Below are 19,477 nucleotides of genomic sequence, written 5' to 3' on the forward strand. Positions count from 1 at the left end.
ACCCGCAGGCAGCCCATTTTGCAGATTAATCACCTTCTTCCGAGGTCCGTATGTAGTCTGTAGGGCAAATAATTGCATCCCAGTCATGTCGCTTAGTTGGTTGATGCACCTACTACAAGGATCAAAGTGCAACCCGTGGCCCACTTGTTCACATCCGCAGGGGTGCGAGTAAGGCTCATTCTTCTATGTGGGGTGTCGATGGGTAGAGTATCAGTGAGTTACTTAATAGTAATACCTGCCGTTGATGCTCCAAGACACGGGTCTCCTGGCGTTATTGTTCTCATAAATGGGCAACATTATAGGTGAGTTACGCAAAATTCATTAAGCGCCACTGTGGCATTCGTGGTGGCAAGTTGACACAACATCTGTGGTAAAAAATGAGAACATATTGTCTATTTTATATGCATGCTGTTAATCATTTGGGCATGTCTCCCTTCTAAGTGCTGCATTGTCCCCTGCTGTGTTCCTGTCAAACGCACACACATCCTCTTGTACGTCACTCCTCTACCAGTCTGCCTGTCTCGTAGCACAGACAGCATAGCCTTATCACATTGTCTGCTCTTTATACCATTCTCTCTCTTTACCTCTTGTCTCTCTGCCCCCCTCTCCCCCCCGGTCAGTGCCTCTGTATCTCAGGCTGTATGTCTGATGTATCCTCCATCCCTTCCCATCTGTCTGCCACTCTCTCTCAGCCCGTCAGTGCCACTGTTTCTCAGACTCTGCCTGATGTATCCCTCATCCCCTCCAATCTCTCTCTCTGTGCCTCCTTTCCCTGCCTGTGCCGCGCACTGACCCCTGGGACGGGGGAGCTGGTTTGCAGACGGACGGACTGCATCTAGTTTGTACGCCTCTTTTTGTCGGTCGGCCTGCCCGTCTCTGCTTAACTCTTCATATCTTTTCTAGGGAGTTTTAATCAACACATTTGGCAGTAATGGCCCTACTCCACAGCACAGGTACAAATCTCATTAATATATCGGTCCCATGGTGCTTAACTACCGAGTTTCAACTGCCAAAAGAACCCCTTTAAGAAACAAAACTGTTAACTATACAAAAATAGAGAGAAACACTACAAATTCCATAAGTCCTTAGTCAGTTTACCAACATAAAATTCATTACATTTCCTACATTTAGTGATGCTGGGGGAACATTCCAGTTCTTGTGAGATCCAGCTAGGAAAATCAAATCACAGTCTATTGTAAACATTTCTTGCGTGTTTTCTTTAATTTTCGTTTCAACTTGTCACGATCGACGTGTCAACCCAATCTGTGTGTGAAAATGTAAGGATTATATTTAAAGTGTTCAAGGACTGTATAGAGTTTTGAGTGATTCTCTCCATTTTTGTACTATTTTCTAGTGAGCGTCGCCTGGAGCTCTCTATTTCTCAAGCCCCCCATCTGCATGCAGCCCCATCCTCGCTCTTGAAGAAGGCCTGAGTGTTTCTGTAACTAGAACCCAAACCTGTCTTTCCTCCATTAGCAAGTCCCCTCCCCCTTTGAAGTGACAGTCTTGCTCTGTTACTGCTGTGACTGTGCAGAGTCCAATCACCCTCTCTGCAGGTGCCTCCTCTCTTTCTTAGCCAGTCCACCCCCCTTCACACTAACCTCGGTTCCCAGGGTCCATCTTTAAACAGCACTCGCTTTCACTGTCTAAAGACCATCCAAAGCACGGCCACGCGAACCGTTCGGTCTGCTTAGACTCGTGCCTCTCTGCAGGCCTCTTTCCTAGTCACCGACAGATATCAATGCGCAGAGCTCGCTTCTAGTGCCGCTTGATTCAGTCTTTCAACGGACATATCTAGTTGACTAATTACTTAATTTCATGTCTGCCTGCTTACCTACAGCCCTGTCCTTCTGCTCCTCTTACCTGTCGGTTAATCTGCATGCCTCTAGAGTTTTTCCTACTCAACCATATGTCTGTCAGTCCTAACCTCGTCACAGGCCACCTGACTGAAATGCTCAGCCTGTCCAACTGTAAACGTAAGCTGTGTGTCCTGTCGCTTTCTGCCCCTATGTCTCTTTCTTTTCAGTCTCCACTCACTGTCTCCTCTCACTTCTTCCGTTCTTAACTCGGATTCTCCCATCTCTCTACAATGGGTCGGCCTGCTTTTCAGTATCCTGCCTGTGTGTGTGCTTTGTCTGCCTCTGTATGCACACTGCTGGCATGACTTTCTATGCCCTGCCTCCTCCCTCTTTGCGCTCTCACTCCGCACCCCTCCTGCCCATCTGCATACGCTGAATGCATCCCTGCATCTTCGCTACACCTGCCTCCCCTTTCGTCAGTGACAGCCTCAGTGCACCATTTTGACTGTCCGTGTATCTGTACACGGCCTGCTTCTGTGCGGGGCCTATCTCTCTCTGCACGCGGCCGCCTCGGTTTGGCATTTGAAGTATGCCTGTCACTTCAGGAAGGTACATCTCGGTGGGTCCAGAGGGGGTTTCTCTGCACCACCACCTCTTGTGCAGAGTTAGCAAGACGAGGGGCCCACACGTGGCTGTGTAATGGATACCCAGTGTCCAGATCACAGGAGCATACGTGTAGCACAAACACTTTGTACCTCTGCTGGCACAGTGCCCCCGGCCCCCTCGTCCGGCCCTTCTGCAGCTGTGGGTTAAATCCCTGCCCCCGGACCAGTTTATCTCGGCCTCTTTAGTTTTCAGTGTTGTGACGACGGTGCAGTGTCTGCCCGACCGACATTATCGGCTTCATCTGTCCTCTCATGCAAACCGTGCTCTAGTGTTTGTCCTGGCTGGCAACCCTACATCTGTATGTCTGTCATTGTTTATCTCTTACAACGTGTCTGACTTTATCTTTTCATCTGTCTACAGGAGACTCCCAGTTTTCCAGTTTCTCTCTCATGTAGACAAGGCAGGAGACCCCCAGGTGACAGCAGTTGTGACATGTCTAAAAGGCGGGAGACCGCCTACTGACAGCAAGTGACACAAGAATACAAGGCAGGAGAGTCACCAGGTGATAGCCGGTGTGACATGTACAAGGCAGGAGACCCCCAAGGTGACAGCAGTTGTGACATCTACAAGACAGGAGACCGGTGACAGCAGGTGTGACACGTACGTAAGGCAGGAGAGCCACCAGGTGACAGCCGGTGTGACGTGTATACAAGACAGGAGACCCCCAAGGTGAGAGCAGGTGTGACATGTATGCAAGGCAGGAGAGCCCCGCCATGGAACAGCGGATGCGACATATACAGAAAAGAAGCCATTCATAAGATGAGATCAGAGCAGCCGTGACGGACAGGGATAATATAGAGAGGCAGACGAAAACGTTATTAGATAAAGACTCAAAGACGCACACCCGAATTAATGGACAGACAGACAGAGCCAGATGCAGGAGGTTCTCCTGTCTTGTGTGTGTAAATACATATATATATTATATTATATATCACACCTGCTGTTCCCTGGTAGGGCTCTCCTGTCTTGTATGGAGGTGACACCTGCTGTCACCTGGCGGGGGTCTTTTTCTGTCTTGCATACACGTCACACCTGGCGGGGGTCTGCTATCTGTATCTCGATCACATGTGCTGTCACCTAGTGGTGTATTCTGTCTCCATGGCTGTCACATCCACGGTCACCTGGCGGTTGCCTCCTGTCTGCTTGTCACATAAAAGCTGGTGTGGGCCGGGGTCTTCATTCTGTACGTCTGCCACACCTGCTTTCGCCTCATGGTGGTGTACCTTTTGCATACCTGTCGCATCTGTCACCAGCAGAGGGTCTGCTGCCTGTAGGACTTTAATAACTACTGCCTCTTAGTGGGGGTCTTCTGTCTGCATGTCTCGCATCTTATGTCATATAAAGTGGATGTCATGTCTGTCACCTGGAGGTTGTCTCTTTTCTGTCATCTGGTAAGGGTGCTCCCGTCCTCATTTTTGTCACATTTTATGTTAGCCTGTGGTTGTCTCCTGTCTGTCAGGTCTACTGTCACTTGATGAGCTTGAGAACATTCTCTGGCTCGGCGGTGCCACTCGGTGCAGCGCGGTCAATGCTAAGTGTGTAAGGTTTATTCCTATTGGCTGCCTACCCGCGGGTTACCATGGTGAGAGGCCCCACTTGTCTGCAGGAGGGTGGGCAAAGCGCCGTCCTCTCCGGCAGCGACAGGGAACCTGCGGTAAGAGACTGCTCAGTGGGCTGAGCGACCCTTACAGCGTCCGCCGTGGGTGACCTGCAGGTCACAGTTTCAGATATCAGTCTGGGCATCCTTCACCCTCCCCAGGCTGGATAACTATAATCTCTTTTTAAGGCGAACGTCTGAGTGTGACGCGCACTGTAAAAAGTGTAGCGTTACTATGCCTGTCAGCTCCTTGAGTCGCCCTTACGCTGAAGTAGTTTTCGACTTTTCTCTTTTTAGTCCAGTATTTCTTGTCAGAAACAGATGTCATACCTTTCATAAATTATATCTCCAACGTACCCGCAACCAGCTTTTTTGCAGTGCTGATAAATTGGAAACTTGCTTTTTTTGTTTCCTTACCTGTGGTATTTTATTATCTCCATTTGGCCTAAGGCCTTGCTCTCAACTTTGACAACGTGAACCCCAAGACGGCTACCATGGCACCCATCCCAAAGCTGCCAGCTGCAACTGGAGGCGCGTCACAGGCTTCTTGCAGCTGCTTGTCTACTGTTACACCAAGTAGTGTGTGGACTGTGATAGAGTGGGCCTTCAGCATCACTATCCTTGTATAAGGTAGATCGGCATCAGTGCTTAATTTGTAAATAAAACGTACTGGTGCCCAAAGCTCTCCACTGAAACACGCGGCTGCTGCAATTAAATGTGCGAGCACGGACTACTGAGGCTGCGTAATCCTGAAGCCATCTCCGGCCTCTTTAATCCATGTACAGCCACTCCCGGCCCCTTCAGATCACTCTTGCAGCTTTCTTTATTGTGACGCTTTTCGTTTTTCTCTTCCTACCTTTTTCCCATATGTGTCTTTTGCTTGTAGTAAATGCTTGAGGCGGAAAAATAAGTCCCGGCCCTCAAAAATAAGTGCCATTGCCCCGCACCGGAACCCACCGGTTCAAATTAGCACTGATTGGCATAAGGACTACCATGTCCATTAAATTCGCCCTGCCGGTAGGATTCTACGCCATTGAAAACCTGTGACTGACCTCTTAGTGTCAACATTCCAACAGATGGGGTGGAGGGTCACATCCTCTGTAAAACCTGTAGGGCTGGGAAAAAGTCAGACTCATGCCAGGCCGGATGGATCCGTATCTCTTTTTACAGATACGTCATGGGTAAGGTGGCACCATTGTGCGGATATGACTTTTCCCAGTCTTGCTGTTGAGAGGCACTGACCTATCACAAATCATCGTAGTTACCGTGAGATCGTCTACACGGCAGTGGTACAGCAAGCACATGGTTCTTTTCCGTGAAAGATAGACGCAAGCACACCGGAAAGGTGCGGCACTCCCAAGAAACCGTAGTAATTAAAAAAGGCGGGCTCACTCACGGGGCTGAGCCACGCGGGGCAGTTCTTTTGGTTTACAAAAAAACACACCTCGTGGATTACGAGACACGTTTTTTGGGTTTCCGCCTGAGGATGACAAACACTGGCTTCACACAAACCACAACATTCCTCCTCCCACTGAAGTCCCAGGCCCACATCTTGGCATAGAATTGGTGTGTTAGTTGTACAAACATACAGGTGGAATCTTTATTTTTGCCTCGTGCTTGCCTTGGGTGTTAACAGAGGCAACGCCAGAGGCGAACTCGACTTAAGGGAAAATTGATAGATCTCGTGAGTGGTTCGTGCCTCTGAAAGGCTGACGGGATTGGAACAAAGCCACAAAACACCCTCCATGCACTAGCTAAACATGTAACTGAGTCTTCCCTCAGCCTGCCCTGCCGGCTCTTCAATGGCACTGGGCTGGCGGTGAAACTACCAGCTTCTCGAGATATCTAGCGTGGAACTAAGTGGTATTGCGCGATCTCTAACGTGATCTTGATACTATGTTAAACATTTGTAGACACCCATTCTCGACCCGTGAGGGGCTTAATGGGTCTGAAGAAATTAACCAGTCACGGTGCTGAACCATCAGGGTCACTCGGACACCGTTTCCCATCAAGTATTGCTGTTCAGATCATCAGTCGAAGTCCATTAAATAAAGAATGGGAAAAGTGATGCCGCATGCAGTGGGGGCGGGGGGGGCAGTTAATTTAGGGCGGGTTCAAAGGTGTGACAAAATAAATATTCTGCAAGTTTTTTGTCTTTTACCGTCGGGTGGCTACATATAAAATAACGCGCAGCATATGTGAAAATGTAATTAAAAAGTTGTTACTCTGTGGAAAATGCACTATAGTACATTATGAAACCTCTCGCACTGCAGAGGTCTGTGTGTAACCAGGAAGCCACAGAATTAAGTATTGGTTGGTGCAGTGGAGAGTAGGAACTTGTGTGTTTTGAGTGCTATTTAGATCACAGCTAGTGACAGAAAACACTGTGAATCTGCAAGTCCGTATTTTAAGCTTTCAGTACACTATAAGATAGCTACAAAATGTGCAAAAAGAATTAAGATAAAATGGTGCTTCCAAAATATAGCTTTTAGTACCCAGACTGTACTTAATGCAGTTTTTTGTTTACATTACTGCCCCTCCAACACCTCCAGGAATAGTAAGCGCTGTGAAATTACAATTAAAAGCCCGCACTTCAGAAGTCAGTTGTTAAAGCTTTGGACTACCACTCAAAAATAATGAATCTTTGTCATCACAAAGCTTCCAGTGATTCGATCAATTACAGCCAGTACCACTCCCAAGCATCCTTTACATTTGCAGATTAACTCCTAGCCTACATTTTCATTTCTTTCAGGCAAGCAGGCACCTTGGCAGGGAGGCTTGTTTAGCTATCTGCCCATCCCTCAGTTTCACAACACAAGAGACTCACTGAATTACTTTTCAACGGAAGCATTTAAACTATTGGGATTGACCGTCTGGGATGGTTGTCTTATTACAAAAATTAGGGGAACTGTTTTTCATAAATCAAAAAAGTATGGGCACGCTGTGCCCCTCTGATCCCACCCACTTTGACCTCTGGTTCAGATATATTTGGATAATAATGTTGAGGTCACCCCGTATTCCTGAGCCACCTAGATAACAAAAGCCAGATTAACCATCCCTAATTCAAGTGCAATGTTGAAGCCATTAATGGCTCCACTTAGGGCTTTGCACCACTAAAAAGCAACTTCCCTTAAAGGAACTCACTGTGCATCTCTGCAGCAGTGGAATAAAGCGCCACTAGATTAAATTTAGTAAGATTTTCTTCTTGGAGTCCTGAAGACTAGGAGTTGAGAACACTGGCAGGTTGTCAGCAACTTATAAGAAACTTACATTTTCTGTAGCTAACTTTGGATGTGATCCATATTTTTCAAATTGTCGTCAGCCCACACATTTGAAGGTATAGTAAAAGGAATGTCATGTAGCAAACAGGTGTGGCTTCTTTGGGATTCTTTAGAGAAAATTTAGTCCATCCACCTGAACCTCAAAACCCTGTGTGTAGTGTATGTCAAAGACCTTTAAGAGGTTTAGATGACCAGTGTCATCTTAAGGATTTTTGGGGTCCCAGGCAAGTCATATTTTTTGGGGCCCTCTCTTCAGAACAACTTAGAAATGTATAGCTCATTTTCTGCTTCCCTATTAAACGCTGCACAATATTGAATTATACATTAAACATTGTGAAATGATGTCAAAGAAAAAATAGCTAAAATGTGTGTGGCCATGGGCCCCAAAAATCCTTACGATGACACTGGGTACAGGGAGATGGAGTTAGAAGGAGAGATACAGAGAGAGAGGGATAGAGGTTGAGGTGGATAAATGAATATACATGGGGTAGAGAAATAGAAAGGTAACCTTCCCAGAGATCCCCATTGAAAGGTATGCTGACCATACCTTAAAACATCACTGTAGGTGGCAATGTTTGACTTGACACACGCCAGCCAGAATGCTCTGATCTCATTTCACTTACTGCCCGTTGAAAGCAGACATTTACCATTTTCCAGTGCTACCTTCCTATGAGTTAGTGACTATGTTGCGTTTTCTTGTATAAATGCCACATGTCTGATTATCCATTGTTTACTCATATTGTAAGATACTCATCTGGCTTTCTCTGTCCTCCAGTTAATGGTGAGGCTTTTCTCAGTATCTGCATTGTAAACCTCAGGCAGTGTTGCTCTATGCACAAAATGACTACTAGCTTGCCTCCCCTTCCCCCTTAACATAGGTTCAGGTTGTGTTTCACTGTTTCACATGGTTGTCTTCTTCACCGAGGTATGGTCTTTATGCCTCTATGCACTGATGGGAAGTAAACAATCTCTGACTTTGACATATTACGGTAAAGGTCTGTTCACTGAGTAGAACGTCAGTTCTCTTTAACGTACCTTTGTCCATAGCTCAGGTCCTCTATCTCCGATTTGGGCGCACCATAATATGATTTACATTAGACAGGTACCCTAGTAGGAATAGCTTAGTGTTTTGAAGATTCAGCACTGTTGTAAACAAATACTTACCAACCCCAAAGCCATAGTGCATGCCAGTGCCCTTGCCTTTTGTATGGAAGAGGCATCTGAGTTAAATCCTCTGGTCTATATATTTATTTTGTAGCTTTGTATAGCGCGAACCAGGGGAATCAGGGCGCTTTCCGGTCATCAAACTGATAACAGTTAAGAAATTGTGATGTCATGGATAAAAACACAGTGAACAAACATATCTCAGAATAACGGTGCATCAGATAAGATACTAAAAGTGGTTTCCATGAGGTTTAAACATCTTCACTGTGAGCTATTTTTTTGTCTACATTACATCTCTTCAAATACCACTCTAGGGTAGCATTATCTAGAAGCTTTCAGATTAACACTTCATCACTTTAGATGTTATGTAGGTGGTTGGATCCACTGTCCTGTCTGAGATATTCACTATATCCTTCGAGGGTAGAGGCATTTTATCCCATCCTCTGGGGCCCATTGCAACATTTGCACACTCCTTATTCCTGTTTTATTTTTATTTTTATATTTCTCCTTTTATTGCATTGATGAACATTATATTGACTATTTTCACAGCTTCTGTTTTTATCTCATATTCGTAAATTGTTTAATGGTTTTTATAAACTACCAAATAAAGTGATCTACTTACTATAGCATAGTAGCAAAAAATATTTCATGAAAACCTCTAGTTGGATTTTACGGTGCTCAAGTTGTCGGAGTATCAGGCTGCAGTGGAGCTGGAAAGTAGGACTGAGATTTCTCTTGAAGGCACTATATGATGGGTTCTTGGGGGGCATGGAGTAATGAGCTATACATGCCAGTTTTAACATACATCTCATCTGTTTAGAAAACCAGTTGAGAGAGAATAGTATAGGATCAATGTTTTCTGATCCTCCTGTGCTGGCTACCAGGTGAGCCGTGACATAAAGGGCTCCTTTTAAAGGTACATGATAATGAGTATTCAGAATTTTGCTAAGAGGAACTCCTGTAGTCCAGTCGAGAGAGCACTTGGGATTGGCCCACAGATTTGAATTTGTCAGCTGTCATAAGGGACTTCTTTCAATGTAGGGGTCTGATTTGGTAATGTGCACTTTTGGAACAGACAGTAACTTGGAAAGTTGGCTTCCATATGAAGGTTTTCGAGAGTGGACCACGTTGATGGTGAGATGAGGAGAAACTCACTCTTCAGAGGGCTCTTTTGCAGTTGATGAAGAGGCATCCAGGACTGGAGAACTTTTAGGGTGTTCGTCAGGTCAACAATGTACTCAGGAGAGGCGGATTTCAGGTAAAGCTGTGTGTCATTTGTTTGGAGTTGGTGAAAAGTACATAGATTAGAGAGCGTTAGGACAGAATAGACTTGGGGGGCTCCTTGTGGAAGGGTTTAAAAGGGAATTTGCCAGTTTTATTTGCTGGGGCTAATTAGTCAGATAGGATTCAAACTATCTCAAGACTGAAACAGATTCCCATCAGTATCAAATGTCTCTGAAAAGTGGAAAAAGATGAGAAGACATGGTTCTCCTCACTCTAGGGTTTTGAGCACATCGTCCACTCTGTGTTCCAGTGAGAGGTGGTTCCAGATCGGCAAAGGTCTTTTTCATATCTGCTTGTGATATCTCCTAGAATGATGACCTTCTCATTGTGTTTACATGTTAAAGTATGAAAGGACATGTCAAAATAGTCAGAGGAGAAGGCTCGTTCTGTCTTTCTCATTTTGTCTTGGAAGAAAGTTAAGAGTTTCTTTGGATTTTGCTTAGAATCATAGTGTAAAGATATTGTAGGGTTGTACACTTTTGACAAGCTCGAAAATAAGTTTCTTAGACCGATTTTTCACCACATCGATTTCACATCTGACACAGGATGTCTAGGTTTCAAACGTTTATTTCTTTTTGTAGGCTTTAAGGTTGGATCTCAGATTTGCAATTTTTTTTAAATTTAATTCTCTAGTCTAGACGACTATTGGCAACTTTTGTTTTTAGTCTTCATTTTTCATTTAAGTGGGGCAAGCTCATCTGCCACTGCAGCCATAGAATTACAATGGTCTGTCATCTTGGTTCTGTCATGTTCCAATCGGTGGTTAAAACATTTTGCAGCAATCTTATTTTTCAGTTGATATCTTTAAGGTTTTCTAGCCAGACTTTTGGTTTCTTAGCTTGATTCATAACATAGGGCTTTGTGCGAGGGAGGCTAAAGGGCAACAGAAAGTGATCAGACCAGTGTATTGTAATTGGATCTTCACTCTTAATGGATCCTGTGTTGGCGATTACGTGGTCTAGAGTGGTATCTTTCAAATACATGGGTGCTGTTCGTGATAGCCACTTTTTTCAGAACGTGTGCTAGTTGAGAACTTCAACATCATTCTAGTCGTCTGTGTAGACTGAAATCCTTTATAGATTGAAATTGCTTAGGAAGATGGTATTTGCTGCAGAATTGGCCCCATCTTTTAAACTTTCCATCAGCTGTTCAATAAATAATGCACTGTCACCTGGGGAATCATATATGAGGTGGAAAATAGGTTTGCGTTTAAATGTTCTTATCAAAGTACCTCGGCATTGGAAGACTGTGAATTTAGCAATGTTTCGATATTTTCTTTGGATGTATGATCTATGCATCAAGGCAACAACTCCACTTATTCCCCCTCCCAGATCTACTATTGTGTAGCCTGCTTGTAAGAGGATATCTGTTACTGACTGCAAGATATCTGTTAGCCACATTTCCTTCATAAAGAGTAAGTCTACATTTTCCGAGGTACTCAAGTCTGCAATTTCTAGATAAAGTATGTCTGCTGCTGTGCAAGTAAGTAGAACACATTTGAGAAAGAAGCGCTCGTATTTAATAAATGGGAGTTGCATTGAACAGGATTTAAATCAGTCTACAGGGTTTTGTTCTGATTCTCGTGTAAGAGGACTGAGGACATTTTTCACTAATGATGAAATGCCTACAGAGTACTTGAGTTATGACTATCAGATGTATTGTAAGACAGAACAAGGTCTTTAATGCACTTTTCTGATAATGAATGAGTAAATCTAATTGGGTGAGGTTCTCCGTTGCACAGGATGGACTTGAGTGAATTGTGGAAGAGTCAAAGTGGGAGAGGCAGTAGGTAGGTTTTGACAGTCTTTTGTTGTGGTCGTCCTAGATATGTTGAAGCATCCAGAGAGCCAGCTAAACAAACTATTCTTAGGAGTGAAGGTGTCAATTTTATAGTTAAGGGATCATGTGTTCAGGGAAGAGCGCTGCTGGTAAGCACTGTAAAGCATAGAGATATAGGTAAGGGCGGCATCAGCAGTACTTCGTATCATTAAGCTTTCTGAGCGAGGTTTAGATTGGGTAACCTTCGTGGTTGCCAGGGTCAGCAATATTTGAGTTTGTTCAGTTTACAAGTCTTAGTAGATCCTGAGTGAAAAGGGCCTGAAAGGGAGACAGCTGCTTCATGAGTAAGGCTTGATCAGGGCTCTGGAAGGTCCTTCGGCTGAAGTGAAATAGAAGATTTTTAAGATGACCGAGGACACAGATGGAGGTTGGAGCAGTGGGTATGAATATGAAAGATATTTGACAGATAAAACTGGACAGTGGAGTAGGAGGATGAGTAAGAGGGATGAGTAATAGGAGCGGCTACGTTGAAGGAGAGGGCCGATCAGTGTGGGAGAGTTTGATCTTTATGTGTTCAGATAGGGTAAGAGTGTGGTCTGAGTCTTGGATCATGATCTCTAAATTGGTGAAATGGAAACTGTATAAGTGCAGAAGTATTGGTGGATATTTTCCTTCGAAATGGAACACTTCTTACTTCTGTAGCATTTAATACCTTTGTGAAAACTTCTTCCCACTGGGGCAGGCTACAGGCCAAAAAAAACAGCCTGTTTTGAGGCAGCCCTGGAAGGTCTCTCATAGGTCTGTGTATAAAATACGTTTTCACTGCCATATATATTTATAAGGATTGGCGGGGAAGAAAATAAAAGATTTTGAGAGATTTTGTAGCAAGCTTGGAGAGGTATTTGGAGAGAGGAGAATTGTCTACAGGGTTACTCATGATGAGGAATCTGTAAGATTTGCTAGTCGCAGTGCAGTCTGGGAGCAATGAGTAATGACCAACTAAGTTGTGATTACATAGTATGCTTAGCACATGCATCATAATGACTGTTTTGTATTGATTGCATGTATGTGACTTGTAACACATGTGCTACCAACTTTCTCTAAGAGGATGCTGCCTATCCATTTCAGTAGGGTGGTTACTTTTTGAAGTGGGAAGTGGGGAGTATTTTCATGGTCTTTCTGAAGAAGGTGATGAACAGTATGGATTTTAATGAGGGGAGGTTGGGTGTTTCACACGTTGAGGGCTCGGATGTAGAAGCATCACTTTACTCTGTCAGCATATTTCTTTGTAGGAGTTGTGAGCCTTATGATGTTTACATTCCTGAGGGCCCTACAGAGGATGTAGGTGGAATTTTGCTGTGGCAGTATTGACTAGATGCCATAGTCAAACACAAGGAGTCTCAGATCTATAGAATATTTCAAAATGAACCCTGACCTTTACCTGGGGCAAGTACCATTGGCAAAATAGTCCATTGTTTTAAGAGCAGTTATGAGTTTTGTGGCCACCTCATGTTATTTAGAGACATCTGTTTAGTTGGTAGTCTGGGTGACTAGCGTAGATGGTATGCAGCGTCTGAGCGAGCAGTTGATTATGCACACAGTGCAGACGCATGGAGATCCAGGGCTGTGTAAGATGTTGGCTATGATGCAAGAGATTCCTTTGGTTACATCATTTACTTCAGTCGTCACGCTGAGGAACTGAGATCATCATGAAATCACACTAGGTTCTAGTAGATGATGTGAAAGTCAAGGATGGAGGTAAGAAAAGTGTCAGGGCAGTGGGTAGTTGAATGTAGCCTATAGAAACCTCCATCTTGGAGAGCAAGCTCTGACCTGGGTTTTCCTAGCAGTAATACTACTAAATGTATGATACCTATCTGAATCCTACTTTGTCACAGTCTCCTCGTAACAGAGAATGCAACAGTACCCATGTAGTACCTACAAATTAACCCTTTCGGGTGTCTCTCAGTGGTTAGAGACTTCTCACATAAGCGTGGGGCCGAAAATATTCTTTGCAGCACGAAAGTCATTTTTCCGTGGTGTAGTAAATGATGCTTTAGATCTCTACTAGTGCACATCCTAGAGCTGTGAAACAAAAAGACCCCATTAGTGGACACCCTAGAGCTGTGAAACAAAAAAACACTCTTCCTTACCTATTATGGTGGGCTGTGGCCCTACATCCAAAACTTTGAGGGGAGGAGTGCCTTTGGTGCTCGCCACCCATTTGATCACATTTATACGGTATTTTTTTATTATTACACTTTGATCCTGTATGCTAATCATATGGGATACCAGTGCCTAAATTTAGTGATACAATACAAATACAAAACACCTGAAGCAATCTTTGTCTTACCTTTTCTATTGTATTCATCTTACGACAAGGGTTTCAAAATAGTCTGTAGCGAATTAAGAAGTGAAGGCCAGAAATGTTGGCTATAGGATACCATTATGTACTACATACAAGGGGCCGGTATGCAGAAAGAGGGAAACATGTAGTCTTTCCATGATTACAGAGGGGACATTGTTCTAACAATCTACAGACCACATATACTTCACACAGCCATACCATCTCTCATTTTTATTGCTCTTTTCCAGTTTTCACTCGCTGATATAGTCAGGTTTTTATCCCCATTCACTTAAGAACTGCAGTATAATTTTTTGCGCAGCTCAAAACCAACCACTGCAAGATTTTATTTAGGCCACATTTGCTGTTTGAAGGGACAACCTACTACCATCACAGGTATTAGGTGCATTAGGCATTGCCTTGCCCTAGATGTAGGAATATTTAAGATGATGTTGCAAATTAGGTAAACAATAGCTCAAGAAAGCTAACTGGTTGACCTGGAAATTGGGAGTTGTAGTGGCATTAACCACTACCAGGACAAACGTAATTTATTTCATTGTGCCAGATACTGACATAATGTTGCCTGGCTTACACTACCTGCAAAACATGCTTGAAATATTTTTTCCATTACCTTAAAGCTTATTCACTCGAAAACATTTCATTTAATTTCCTGTTCTAGTTTATCTTTAGAGAGTAAAAAAGAAATTATGTTTTTTCCCGGAGTTTGATATTGTTGTTGTTTTCTAACGCAACAAACATGTTTTTTCATGTTATTGTCAATAATAGCAGGTGATTAAATGATGCACCACCTTCATGCCTCCAATAATGGGCAAATTGTGATGTCTCCCAGCTTCTTTAAAGACTTTGTATGCAGTTAGCATAATTCTGGCCACTGGATAATTCTTTCAAAGGCAACTCCATACTTAAATAACTTATCAGGTTATTGTAAATATTCACTTTTTTTGGTATTTTTACAAAGGTTAATACACGGGTGGGCAGTATTCTAAGGTAAGGTAAATGAGAAGTAAGAAGATAAAACGATTTGTCCAGGGCCCCACAATTTGGTCAAACGAGGAAGCCGGTATTAGAGCTCTCATTCGTTTGCGTCCACGGAGAACAACAATGGATCTTTGCTCACTAGACCACACTTGACATATAATCCACTACATCCACAGCTGACATTTTAACTGAGCAGACCCTATCCTCGAGGACACCTTAAGGACACAACCACATCCATAGCTTACAACTTAATCACTAGACAGCAGTACACTTCTCAAAGCCATGCCTTTTTTCACTGTGCCGAGCATGTCTGCAAAATTACATGATTCAGTAATTACCAGGTCTAAAACCTGTTAGAGAGCTGATAGAAATGCCAAACTGACCCACTGCCACTCTTTGTGCTAGCAAAACTCCAAAGCTTTGCAAAATATGATAATTCACTCAAAACACAGTAGCCATACCTGTGATTGTAGGCTCACAATGTTGTGCTCCACACCCCCTTTCACTGACAGTCGCATTTATGATCCACTTAAACATGATGAATATGTTATTCAGGGCCATCCATACTCTACACCAGTAATAAACACAAAAGTCAAGCTAGGGCTTCATCAGCACACAAGAACCTCCAAACACAGGGCCTCATTTACAAGAATCTGACGCCTCTGCCCGATGCATCAGATTTCTTGCGCTGCCCTACGATCTCCTAATGATGCCATGGATGCGCTGTGTAGCTCCATGGCACACGTTTTCACAGATACGTCAGAAATTCTGACACCTGTTGGCGCTAAACTCACATTACTGTACTAGCGTTAAAAAAAACGTTACTCCAGCTGTACGAGGAGGTTCCCATAGAGAAAAGGCATGTGCCAATTGTATGCCTGCTCTGAGCAGGCGTTAAAATTCTTATGCAATGAAGTCGCAGAATGACGCAGTTAAATGTTGTAAATTTCACTGCGTCAGTTTTGGGTGGCTTTTCCAGTGGGAACGCCTACCCTGCATATAATATGCCTGGCTCAGGCATGACGTGATACAAGGGTTTACAAACTGCCACCGTCAGTTTGCAAATCTGGAGCAGTGTAGAGCAATGCTAACACCACCGCTGCGCAAAAAAAGATGACGCACTTGTGGCGCAAGGACTTGTAAATGAGGCCCCCAGTCTTTCACATAAACCTACAACTTCTAGATGGTTCAGCCCTGGTCACCACTACTTCTGTTTGACACTTTCTGATCTTAGGAATTCCCTTCTCATGTGAGAGTTGATTGACTGTGGCCCAGCGCCACCCGCCAGCCATTCGTGTGGCATGTTACAATTTGTTTCTCAGCTTCCCAACGTTCTGAGGCACCAGTCTGTCTGACATTCTAACTAGAGTTCTGTTGGAAATGTTCGTTAGACGCTGGTGCACAGGTAATGACCTGAACCTTGAGCAGGGCATCATATACATAGTGCTTGGATTGTTGTCCCACCAAGGGATAAAAAGTAAGACGGATTTTAAGATTGTCTCACAAACGTTATTGAGATATCCATTGCTATTCAGAAGATGTAAACCTGCCGTGCAGAGATTCAGTGTTTATATGATTCTGAAAACGTACTTTTAATCCGATAATATCACCTTTTTTTTAATTAAAAAATATTTATAGTAAATTTCCTGCACGTGCGTCTTTCAAAAATAAACTCACGTGGAAAACAGGAAGCTTTTTTGAGGGGGAAGGGCGGGGGTGATATTATTAGTAGATATCTCTGAACGCACTTCCGTTTTTCGTAAGTAAAGTTAATTATTATGTAAGATGAATTCTGTTGACTGTACTCATCTTGAAAAAGAAACAAACACAAAACACCTGCTATGGGTGTGGCAAAACGTGACAGGGCGGATGTTGAGTCACGCCCTGTGAAGATTGGCCATCATACCTTTATGACAACACGCCAGCCATTTTCATCTCGGGCGTGTACCATAAATCATTTTTGCTTGGTGTATTATAAGAAGTAAGACGATGTTCCTAACTTCTGTTTTTTTAGCGAGGCTTTTTAGCCCGTTTCCTAATCGCACACAGTCGTTTTAGCTAATGGAACCGAATCACATGAAAATATTGCAATTTGTCAAGAGTTTTGCATAAGCCAGGTAAGTACTAAGGTGCCACAACAGAAAACATATTAACTCACTGTAACACACTGTGACCCAAAATACGTTTTACAATTCCCAGTTATGCGCTGTTTTCATTTGGAAGTTTGTCGGTTTCCACTCATAATTCCTCCTTTGTGGAATAAACTCGTTGGACATATCTGCCTTGCAGAATATTTTCACGTTCCCCAGAAAAATGTGCAAAACTGATGCTTTTTGTTTTATGTGACTGATTGGATGTCAAGAGTAAACTAACTACATTAATCGATCTCAAATTTGTGCCGTATTTATTTGTGCACAGTGCTTACATTTCAAATTTTTGTAGCAGAAACTTGCTCAAAGGAGCTATGATTCAGACAAAGCAAGTTTGAATAATACATTTTTCAATATAAGTTGTTTTTCACAATTCTACACAAATTATTCTAGCGGAAAAGTATTATTTTTAATATTTTCATCTGTTTTGGGTATCTTTTGGTCACATGGGAAGATCTAGGGTCTGAGAAGGGTTTAGTGGAAATGTTATGTCATTGTAATGTTGGAGCCACGAAATTAGTTTAAAGCATGAGAGGAGTTGTTCAGTTTATCCCTGACATTTTGTCACCTATGTGGAACGATGCGATTTAAATTAATTTCAAGGAGATTTGTGGCCTAAATCAGCATTAGGAGAATATTAGTGGAGTGCACTCAGATTAATATACACCTGTCTGCCTGTGGAGGTGGGAGAGAGAGAGAGAGAGAGAGGCAACCAGAGAGAGAGAAAGAGAGAGAATGAGACATGAAAAGAAAAGAGAGCGAATTGCTAAAAAGGGAAAAAGAAAGTTAGACAGACAGGCGTGGATAGATAGAGACAGACTGGAGAAAAGAGACTGAGGCTGGTTAAGAGGTCGATATGAATCAGGAGGCCACGTGTCATGAAACAGTTTCACCAGCAACAGCAAAAATAAAACGATATAAAACGTATTATCACCTTCAACCACAGACCAGCAAAAGCAAATACTTACTATTAGTAGGAGATGCTATTACTAACCAAACTTAGTGGCACTCATTATAACAAATTCAAATGAATGAGAGGCAGGGAGTCTCCCCTTAATTCAAAGTTGTTGCTTGCAGACTGCAAAAACATTTCTGCAGCAGGTATACAATGCACTGAGTTACCCTACAACAATGTGGTAGTGTGACTTGCCTGCAGAAGCTCAGAGTTCGTTCTCTAGAGGGATAGTGACATCTCTAGAGACTTGTGTAATGTAATCTGGTGCTCATGTAAAGCGCTCTAATGAACTTGTGCCAAGTTTCCGCCATATAAAAATTAAATTGATAAAAATAAAATGAACATGATTCTCATTAAGATAAATGTTCCACTTCAGCAATGCATGTTTACATAGATTATGAAAATACATTGTATTTACCACCAATAAAGAGGTACAGAAAATCTAAAGCAGTGGTTCCCAACCTGTGGGCCGGGGACCCCTGGGGGTCCGCGAAGCCTCCTCAGGGCGTCCGTGGCTGCTTAAAACATTTAATAATATTAGGTCCCAGCTATCAGTAATGACTCCTTGGCGGGTCCCCGTGTTCCAATAATGATTCAGTGGGGGTCCCCGGGCTCCAGTATTGATAAAATGGGGGTCCACAGAAGTCAAAAGGTTGGGAACCACTGATCTAAAGTAACAGTGAACTACAATGTACAGCTTTTAAAAAGTCTGTCAAAATCGTTCAACCAATAGATGCCATCTGAAAGCTGCAAATCCTAATTCATTAAACAGACACCCATTTTTGTGGAGCTTCTAGATGTCAGAGATATGATGCTGTGCTCTGGTGTGTTATACTTTAGAAATGTTACAACACTATCTTATCTCAAGGGAGGCCTTAACACATTTTGTGGATGGTCAGTTAAGCAGAGACTCAGTTTCTGGAGCATGGATGGTAAAGTTGAGATGTGGGAAGCATTTTGATGTCTTTGATGTGAGGTTCAAAGGTGTACTCCAAACATAGGGCCTAATTTATACATTTTAGCGCTGCATTTGCATCATTTTTTGACGTAAAAGCAGCGCAAACTTACAAAATTCAATTATATTTTGTACGTTTGCGCCGCTTTTGTGTAAAAAATGACGCAAATGCAGCGCTAAAAAAGTATAAATCAGGCCCATAGTGTGTTACGATAAACATATTTACACATAGTTACCATATTTCCCATCATTAATTCTTGTGATTTTGTTGGTAGTTATCCATGATGGTGTGCTTGCTGGGTAGCCATGGAAATGTAGTCTAATTTAAAGAGCATGCCACAATGCAATCAGCAGACACCAATTTAAATGGGTCTGTGGGGTCCACCCAGGAGTGGATCTATGATCCAGTAAGTCAACAGACTTCACTGATTCATGTTTCTGTTGGACCACCCAAGTGGGTGTATGTTGAAGAGGGTCCTTGGACATCAACTGAGTTGGCCTGCT

At 43.1% G+C, this 19,477-nt stretch overlaps 1 protein-coding gene across 2 annotated transcripts in view; it reads left to right on the forward strand.

Moving 5' to 3' along the window:
- DBP (D-box binding PAR bZIP transcription factor) overlaps window positions 1–19,477 on the forward strand; it is a 129,510-nt gene that overhangs the window by 14,763 nt on the left and 95,270 nt on the right. The window lies entirely within an intron of this gene.

The sequence above is a fragment of the Pleurodeles waltl genome, chromosome 7 (assembly GCF_031143425.1).
Source record: "Pleurodeles waltl isolate 20211129_DDA chromosome 7, aPleWal1.hap1.20221129, whole genome shotgun sequence".
NCBI lineage: Eukaryota > Metazoa > Chordata > Amphibia > Caudata > Salamandridae > Pleurodeles > Pleurodeles waltl.